This window comes from Erithacus rubecula (genome assembly GCF_903797595.1).
Source record: "Erithacus rubecula genome assembly, chromosome: 5".
Classification (NCBI taxonomy): Eukaryota; Metazoa; Chordata; class Aves; order Passeriformes; family Muscicapidae; genus Erithacus; species Erithacus rubecula.
Genome location: NC_136687.1, coordinates 9,222,441 through 9,233,012, shown reverse-complemented (window position 1 = coordinate 9,233,012; position 10,572 = coordinate 9,222,441).

Genomic DNA, 10,572 nt, shown 5'->3' with positions numbered 1-10,572 from the left:
TTTGCCTGACCTAGCTTTATTACTCTTTTTGACAAGTAAATGCATTTGCACAAGCATGTTAGATGGGTGTGAGAATTGGTTTGACCCTGCTCTGCAGACACCACTCCTCATTTTCTGTCAAATTCATCTACTGCAGTACTAATGGGCACTAGCTAAGATTTATCTTCTAATTCAAGAAAACTTACATACCTATTGTAATAAGAACTAACTGGTTTGTAGAACTGAAGGCTCTCATGTGAGTAGCAGTTTTGTGGATTTCAGTGGTCATGTGAAGGCTGTCCTTCCTTATTTTCAAACACAATTTAAGTGCCCTTTTCAGAACTGTTGCTATTGCCTGCTATGATTGTCTTATTACAGTTTTTCCTACTGTGCTACATAGAACAAAATATTTTTCAAGAAAATTTATCATTTCTCTTTAGTTCCAAAAAAAAAAAAAAAAATTATTGTTAATTTTGATACTTCTAAATCTTTTCTAAATCTTTGTCTCAGAACATTTTTGTACTGAAGCTATGGTAGAAGTGACAGATCAAATTCATTTTGAGATTATGCCTTTTCATTCTCTCAAGAACTCTCTACAGAAACTGCTGATTTATTTTATATTTAAGAGATATTACAAAGAATGGAAGTATAGATGTTTTTGGAAATTACACATAAAGTCTCAGAAACCAGATGGGGCTGTTGGCTATGTATTATGTTTGTCTATATTGTCAAGTCTGGGGAAAGGTAAAAAACACACCTTCATTTTTTTTTTTCAGACCTCTATAGCTATTTAATCTCATTGCCTTGGTTTTTTTTTTGCCTAAGAATGCTACTTTTCCTAAAATCTATCATTCAGAGCATGCTCTGAATTCTTTCTATGTTTACATTCAGGTATCTGATTTTTGTCGTGTTTTTGACCTTTAGAATTTTTTGTCAGTTTTACTTATTTCCTACAGTAAGACAATGAATATTCATATATACATTCATACTTACATATATATATGTTCCTATATATATGTGTATTACATATCTATGTCTGTAAATATATAGATCTAGATATAACTGAGATACTCTCCAGGGAAAGGGGAAGTGCATCTTGTTAATTGGTCTTCCCATGGCTTATATAGCAGCTAATTGCCACTATCATGACAATTGTAACCTTTTAATTACCTGGAACCAGTGTGATGACTTAGGTAGTCAAGGTAACTCACTATTGTCCTGCTCTTAGCTCAAGGTACAGAAAGTGAAGTAGCATTTCAGTGCTATTCCTTTGAGATTAAACACTTTGTATTTGCTATTTCTAGAAGACTCTTTGCACATTAAGCATTTGGTTTTCTTGTTTTCTCTTCTGACACTAAATTTGAAAGATTTATTGTAATGATGTCTTAGGAATGACTTGATTGCAGATTCATGATGATGTCATATTGTCCCATTAAGCATGGGAAATTAATTAGCCCATATGCTCTTCATTGTCTTGACCTGAAAACTCAACAAAAGTCCTGTATGATCTTTGAGAGCTGTGAAAATTGTGGATGGTGCTCTCTGTTCATTAACTTGCTTTTCAGTGCTTGACATTCTATTTTCCATTTGATTTGGTTTTCAGAGGAGCTAAATTTAAAACCTCTTGCTGATTCTGACTGCTGCAATCATAGGCTGTCTGTATTCTGGGACAAGAAGCTGCACTCTATCTGGAATTCAATTCTGCTGATAAGGCCTATCTTTTTTCTTGCATGGCTACTTCATCTTGTTGCCTTGATTCCATGGAATTTTTGCTTTCATAGCAATCTAGTTCTATGTTATTCATTTACCCTTTAGTCTTAAATTGTGCTTAAGCAGTGTATAGTGCATGGAATTTCTTGACCATTCCCTTGAAGCCAGTAGAGCAGCAGTATATAAAAATTAATTTGGTTATTGGAAGGCAGGATCTGAATTCTCTCCTTGCTCTGGTGATGCGGGAATTCTGTTTTGCTACTGCATGTGGTTAAAGTACATGACAGGCAGAGGATTTCAAAGAACTGTATATATATGGCATGTTTAATTTTTTAAAGCTGCTTCAAAACCTTTAGATCTTTAAATACATATTTTTCTCTAGGGAGCACAACATCATTTTATGATTCTGAGATAACAAATACAATCAATGCACTTGAATAGCAAATCTGGAACTGACAAGTTCTGTGAGAAACTGAATCTGGATAAAGTGGTTGCACTGATGAGTCTTGTTCATCCCATCAGGATTCATCTTTCCTGCAAGAGACACTTGTTATGTGGCCCTAGTCTCTTTTGCATCAGAGAATGGTCTGCAATGTACACCAAGCTGCATGTAGCATCCAGAGGTGCATGAGATGAATCTTACCTGATGAGTTTCCTGGTAAAAGTCTGAATTAAATGGAAATCTGATTATTATAAAACTGTTTTCCCATAGTTGTTATGCAAATGATCAATTTTGGCCAGATAACTGGTAGAACATTCTTCCAGCATAATGAAGCAAAAGGGCTGAACAGCATGGAGTCAAGATGCCTCCTAGATAGGGTATAAAATCATACCTCTGTAGAGTATCTTTATTAGAAAAGACAGTGAGGAATAGGATGTTTGAAAGAGAAATGACAAACAGACCTAGGAAGCACTTAAAGATTCAGAGGGCTTCTACCCAGAATGAGTTATGTAGCTGATCAGTAGAAAATTTTGATACTCTTAATGAGCCAAAAAGTGCTACTGAGCTGTTAAAAGCTCTGCAGGAGCTGACACACTGTAGGTATTTCTGCTTGATTTGAAATAACAATGTTCTGCTTCCTGAACTGGCACGAACTGGTGCCTGTGAGCAGTCCCACATCTAGAATTTTGTCAGATACAGAGCCAGATGCTTGTGGTGCTCTCTCATCCAGGAATGACATGTTCCCAAGTATCACCCATTCATTTTAAAAATGGGATTGCAGAGAAGGAAATTGTAGTGATGGTACCATGGTACAGAATACCTAATTACTGAAAAGGATGTCCTCCTGTAGAAGCTCATTTTTCCAAAGAGAAATACAGAGTATTGTACTCAGGCAGTTAGGGGGCTGTCTTCTGCCTCTCTCCTGGTTCAGTAAAAGAACATTTCAAACTCTGGATATTCTGTGTGTCTGTGCAAGGGAGGGCAGTCCTGTCCCCTCTCATGGATAAGTAGCTCACTTTGGAGTAATAGATGCCAGGGTTACATGTCCCCATTTTTACAGCTTTGGCGTGCTTGGAGAAGTTGAGCCCCCTTCACGTTGGCTTTTCCAGGAGCCTGAACCTCTAACTTGGTCTGAACACTCCAGGCTTTCCTAGCCCAGCCCCAGCGCTGGGCAGCCGAGCGCCTCTGGCCACCGGGTGGCAATGTCTAACTTCGCATCGGTGCCTTCCCTCCTGCCAGCTCAACAAAGGCGTACACCAACTTGCAAAGTTATCCCCCTTTCTCCATTACCCTTCCCGGCCAGCTGAAATGTCTTAACACAAAGCAAAACCGACCCTAACAATCCCATGACCCACTCAAATAAACCTTCCAAAAACGGATGAGCTTAAAACTCTTCAAGATCCTTTACCAGGGCAAGCAAAACAGACCTTTCATCAGCCAGCCTCTATTGCAAAAGAAATAAGCAAAAGAGCATTTGCAGGGAGTAAAAAAAAAAAGAAAGAAAAAAAAAAAAAAAAAGGAAGATAATAATTCTAAGTTACTTTGAAATGCCTTTAACTGACTTATCCACAAACAATCTAGAGTAAGTTGGCTGCTCTGAGGTACTAGGCAGGTTTATTTTGTAACAGGAACACTGCTGTGGTCAAGAAGAAACCGACTAAATGAGGTTGGATGCAGGCACATGCTCAAAACTCCTGGTATGATTTTTAAGTGGTCAGCTTTTGACATCTACTTGTTTTGCCAAGAGAAATGCCCCATGAATTCTTTGTATGAGCCTGGTGCTACAGTACTCTCAGCAGTGATATTTAAAATACCTAATCTAACGAACTGAGAACTTTTTCTGAAGCTGTACCAAAGATATTAGTGGTTAGTAGCTGTTTTCCCAGTTAATACAAATTGCCTGGCTGGTGTTCTTCTCTGCTGAATGCTCAGGAAATATTACTCTAAATATTTTGCTCCTAATGATTTGCTGTCTTCATTTGGCCACTTCAGGTAATAAAGGTAAGAAAAATGTTTAATTTCATGTATACCTATCCTGTTCTGACATTTTAATCACAGGGTGGAAGGTTAAGTTGCTTTAGCACTGACATACTAAATGGATTGTATCTTTCCATGAAAAAGCAAATTAAACACAATTACTCTGATTTACAATATTATGAAACTTGTATGCCATTTAGATGCTGAATTACTCTAGAAAGTTATGTGCTGGGAAACTCTCAAAAATTGTCAGCAGGTGTTTTTCCTGATGTAGCAGATGTACAAAATCTGTTCAAAGTAGCTTTACTTTGCCAAATCAACGGAAGGGAATTTCACTATTGCATGGAAAATATCTAATTTTCCGGAAGTTGGAATGAGCATAATAAATGGAGCATTTTTGCTTTTCTTAAAATAACACTGGTCCTTTTGGACTCTTTCCTGAAGTATATTTAACACTGGAGGCTGGTGTTAGATACTTGTGTTCTATCAGTAAGGTTATACACTGAGGGAGAGAGAAACTCCTTAAGATCCAATGCATTCCCAAGCTGGGGGAAGACTTTACAAAGAATCATGGATCACTATCCTTCTGTTTGTATTTTGGTTAAGATGAAGACATTTTTTTGTGCCTGCCTTTGCTAATATATGCCATGGGTGCATGTTTGAGATACAACACAGATGCTACTTTCTCTCCCTCAGGAAGAGGATTTAAACCAGTATCAGTATAACAGTGTGCTTTTTGTAATATCAAAAAGGAGCAAGAGTGTTATGGCTATTAGGAGGTGCAAGTGAACACCTAAGAAGTGACTGAAACTGAACAGGAACCCTAATATTGGCTTCTTTCCTGGAGTTCTTGTACATTATGCCCTTTGGTCATGAATGGGTGGGGGTGGATGTTTTAAAGATAATTGGGGACTTAGGTCTAATGATACACCAACCCCCCAAGTTACTTTCTACACTTTTCTAGAATTTCCCTTTAGCAATTCTTATCCATATAACAACATACAAAACCTTCCAAATCCAGATATGCTTTTCATCAGTGGCCATGCAGCAAAGCATCTGTGTTTCCTTGAAATACAAGTGTAAATTAATCACTTTTAGTCTACATTCCTTTAAAAAATACCTTTAACCTTGAACAACCTATTGTTTATTGAGGCAATTTTACTCCCAATTCACAGAATCACAGAGTTGGTAGGATTGGAAGGGAGCTCTGGAGATCATCCAGTCCAACCCCGTGCCAAGACAGGGTCACCTAGTGCAGGTTACACAGGGACACGTCTCTGTTTGGAATGTCTCCAGAGAGGGAGACTCCATGACCTCCCTGGGCAGCTGTTCCAGTGCTCTGACTCCCTCAGTCAAGAAGTTCTTCCTCATGTTGAGAAGGAATTTCTTGTGTTGTATTTTATGTCCATTGTTCCTTGTCCTGTCACTGGGCATCACTGAAAAGAGTCTGGAACCTGCCAGTGAAATATTTGTGTGCAGTGATCAGATCCCTCCTCAGTCTCCCTTCTTAATTTAGACTTAAAATGTAAAATGTGGTTGGGATTTGTGTTATGTTTTCAGAGTTGATAGTCACATAATCACAGAATGGGTGAGGTTGGACCTGGGACATCTGGCCCAACCTCCCTGCACAAGCAGAGTCAACTGACAATACATTGCACAGGATTGTGTCCAGACAGTTCCTGAGTATTTCCAGCAAGGGAGACTCCATATCCTCTCTGAGCAACCTATTCCAGTGTTCTGAAACCTTCACAATAAAGGAGTTTTTCCTCATGTTTCGATGGAACTTCCTGTAAAATTAGTATTAACCACACAGAAACACCCAAATTGTCGAGACACAGGGTAGTAAAATTAATACATCCACACTCTCCATAAAGCTATTCCTTAGAGACTTTCCTTTGGCTTTTTAATTCTTGGCATAAATCTGTAGCTATTTCCTTGGTAGATTAAAATGATATGCACTGAAAATTCCTTTAAATCTTGAATTTTTGTCTCATATTGTTCAAGACATATGTTGTATAAAGACATGGTTAAAATAATGCATTTAATACTGATGAATTGAACTCAAGAGAAAACACTTGTAAATTGTTTACTAAGTAATCTTAAAACTGGTTTTCTTTTATGCTCTGCTGTAGGTCTATCAATTATACACTGTATAAAAGTTATTTTTTCTGTTCTATCTGCATACCAAAGATAACAGCAGTCTTACATGCAAACATACAGCTGAGTAAATAAACTGTTCAGCATGCAATGATGATAATTAGATGATTATTCTTATTTTTTTATTATCCAAGATATCCTATTTATTTTAAATTATTGGTAACTTCAGGTTTCTTAAAACCTAGAAATATTTGCAACTACAGGAAATTTCAAGAAAATTGAGGTATGTGTCAAAAAATATCTTAGCCTAAAGATCTGTCCTTTACTAATGAATTTTAATGAATGTCTTTGTTTCTGACATATTTTTTCTTTTGCAGTGGAATTTTTATGTAGAATCACTTTGCTGTTACATACTTTCATTTTACCATTTGATAAATGTGCATAAAGTTGCACGTGTGACTTTCTGGGTGATTAAAAAAGATGGCACACTTTTTTACTAAAACAGAGAAAAGTTGTCTTTATTGCATCATTTGCCAATTATGTTTGCTCTATTGCTTTCCTTTTTTAGACATCATTTTTACTTTTATGTCTGCTAGGCTTTTCAGCACTCTTGCTGGTTCCTGGGTGTCTGCCACATACCAGTTGATGTTGGAAAAAAAATCAATCCTATTTCTAAGAATGAGTCTAGAGAAAAGTGTACTAATTGGTCAATGTTTATTTTAGACCAAGCAAAGTCTGGTTACCTGTTCACTATTAAGCTTTAGTTACCAGGAACAATGATTTGCCAGGAAAGCAGAGGTTTTTTTAACAATGTGCTTTCTTCTATCAAAAATTATTCCTGTCATAAGCTTTTAAAACATTTTAACTAGTGTGGGAAAGATGTTTTGAAGCATGCTACCAAAATTCTGTGCCTACTGAGCAAGCTTCATCTACTTGCATCTTGCAGGGGTGATCAGGCTCTGCCATGTGTATACTCTGTGCCCTGAAAAGGGTGAAGCAAAGAAACCTACAAGGCTTCCAAGAGAAAGTGAGAGAAAAGCTGTTAGAAGTATGAACAAGACTTATCTTCTACTTAAACTGAGGAAAAATGCCATGGGAAGTACATTTGAAGATACTGCTACATAATGTGCAGTCTCCCATACTCACAGCAGTTATACAGATTCAGGATTATTTGCTGGTTTTTGTTAGACACATCCTTTCTAATTGGCAAGGGGTAAAATTTAAAAGCAGTGCACTGAGCACATTTCTCTATGGTTTTATTCTTTGTTAATGTACAAATACCTGCAGTTTTGCAAGCTGGTTTTTTTAGTGCTCATCAATTTTACTTTAAAATCTGCACCTGGATTACCCAAATGTATTTGTTGATGTTTTCTGAATTGTGTTCTATTTTAAAATTATTTTTTATTAACTAATCCTTTATTAAATATGCTGGATATGGTTTATAACAAGTTAAATCTAATATAAACTTTGAGTATTTAAAAATATTTATATTGCTGCCTTTGGACCTCTGTGTTCACAAGTTAAGGTTTTATTTTACTCAGTTGCTGAGACATGGAATTCTGATTTGGACAATAAGCCACATTCTCAGTTCACATAAATCAGCCAAGCTCCATTAAAATAAAGCCCTAGATCTGGGTCAAATTAAGAATTTGAGATTGGCTAAAGGTCTGTATGTAGCACAACATTCCCTTGCCATGGGAGATAAAAGCTGAATGCTGAGGTCCTGCAGAAGGGCTCAAGTTGAATGGAATAATGGAAACAGTGAATGTGAGCTGAGGCTGAAGCTTCCTCCCATCTGGGAGCTGCTCTGGTGTGTGTTTTCCCATGTGAGAGTCTGGAGAAGTGGGTTACGTGGGCAGGGATGAATGGGAGAGATTTCCTCATCCTTGTGTTTGCACTAAACCATGAGGAGCACTTCTCCACAGGATGTAAAAGTTTTGGCATATTCCTACACATCCTTCTTGTTTGTCCTTTCAGTGACCTTCCCCTCTCCTTTACTGCTCTACAAAATATTAAAGGTTCTACTGGAAAGTGGGTTGCAGAGTTGGATGAATTTTACAGGATTTGGTTTATAAGACCCATTAGAGAGGTCTGATTTTGGAAGAAGATCACAAGTGCATGCTCTAAAACCCGTCTCTCTCTTTCTCTAGAGTTCAAGGCATTACAGCTTTTATATCTTAAAAAAATCCATTATCCTTTAGTGGCTGATTCATATTTCTGTAATTAGAGTCTTCTCCCACAATTCCTAAGCCAAGTTATTGTCTGCTTTCTTTACACTTCCATGAAGCTAATATTTGCATGATTTTTCTAGAATATGAGTTTGAGAATTTCTGCTTGGATTCTCCCTTAATTTGTCATCTTGTGCAGAAACCTTGCACAGTTAGTCTTCATGAGAGACTATTACTGAGAGGATAATTTTAATTCTTTACTTAATTTTCAGTACTGAAGAGTCAGGAAATTTTAAAACAGAGCCTTCAGTTTTCCTGAAATACAGAAAAAGATAAGGGAAAGTGTGAATGATTTTTATTTCTCAAAAGTTGTATCAACCCATATTTTCACTCATCCTTTCATAATTTCAGAAATTGTAACTTAAAGCTGAAACACATTAATATAAATGTTTTGATTAGGCAAGCACTTGTATTTTCCATATGACTCAGGTAATATAAAATACTCTGGAAAGATCCAATTAAATATGCATCTAGGTTTTAATTTCAATACCAGTGCACATGGGATATTCTCCACTATGGTCAAAGTAGTTTGGAGAATTCCAGCATAGCAGAATCAGTGTCATGAGACTTGTAGATCTTCTTTTTTAGCATTATTTTTTTATCTAATAGAGTGCTACTACACTGCTTTTAATGACTTTATCTCCACTCTGCAAGAAACCCAGCCATAATCTCCAGAATAAATTATGCAACCAGTTCTTTCAGAGAACAACAACAGAAAAATTAAATCTGTGCACTGGACAAGGACAGGACAGCAATGAATTGTTAGTATCTTCATTGCATCTTCAAAAGTTGTTCTTTGGTCATTGCATTGATTAGTTGTGCCATAGCAACTAAAGATAAAGCCATTAAACTCCCTTCTGAGCTACCAGTAACACATCTTAAGCAAAGAGTCTCAAATTAGTAACTGAAGATCTGCATGCTAATAAGATTCAACAATTCATTAGCTACATTCCCATAAGTACATTCCTTGGTAAAAATTAAATGTATCAAAAAAGTAATAAATGTACATGAAAAACTACCAAAAGAATTATGAAAAGATGGAAGCTTGCAGAATTAAAATTTTGTATAATATGCCTATTTTACATTTCTTAGGTACCTTTATTACTTTACTGCAGATCAGAAATTCTTTAAGTTACAGTTTTTTTCCAAATATACAATTCATGTTGAGATTTTAGCCCTACATTTATTTTGCTTAAGTGGACTGAAGAATTTATTTTCACACAATACAAGGAGGATTGGGACACTATGGAAGATACATGAAACAGAGATAATTACTTGTTAGACCTCATGGAGTAAAGTACCAAAGTTACAACCTTTGAGTTCCCCAGATCCATAGGTTCAGTGAGCTGAGTATAAATGTCTCAGATATGTTCACAGTCTTGGCAAATATCTGAATTCAAGCATAAGAAAGAAGAATCTGTTAATTTTTACTATTGTGTTTAGTTACTGTGTCCTGTATTACAGGGTATGGTATAATATTAAAGTTTGAAATAATTAATATCTTGAGGCAATACTTCTGAGTAAATAGTGGAAAACAAAATGGGTTAAATTCATCCAACTTTAGAGAATATTGGAAACCAAACTGAAGCTATTTTCTTCCTTTCAAATTCTCAGTCTCCTAAGGGCAGGTGTAGCTCTTTGCTGGGTGGAGTTAAGTATAATTTTTCATTTGGTTTCTACTCCTTTGCACATTAAAATCATGTTCATTCTTTTAATTCATCTTTCACGAATGAAAACAAATTAACAAAATCTCTGGAATAAAGCACCATAAAAATAAATTTTCATTATTGCAGAGGCTTAGATCATGACTCAGAAGTAGGTTTATGTATTTATAATTGAACTTATTAAATGCAAAGATCTTGTAACAAATTTATTTCACACATCTTTTTCCAAAGAACATATAAATTTGGTTCAATCCTAAGACCCTGCTCTTGAATGGAATTCTTTGGTATTGAGAAGAGTCCAGGAGAAAAGCACAAAGTCTCTGTAGCTTTGATTTGAGAACAATTTTGCAATTCATGGATTGTCATTGTCTTTGAGAAACCTGTAGCAGCCAAGGATCTCAGACATGGGATTTAATAAAACAAAGGCAGAATATCTGCCACTGGCATAAAACTGGCAGTAGGAAGTACCCAAGAT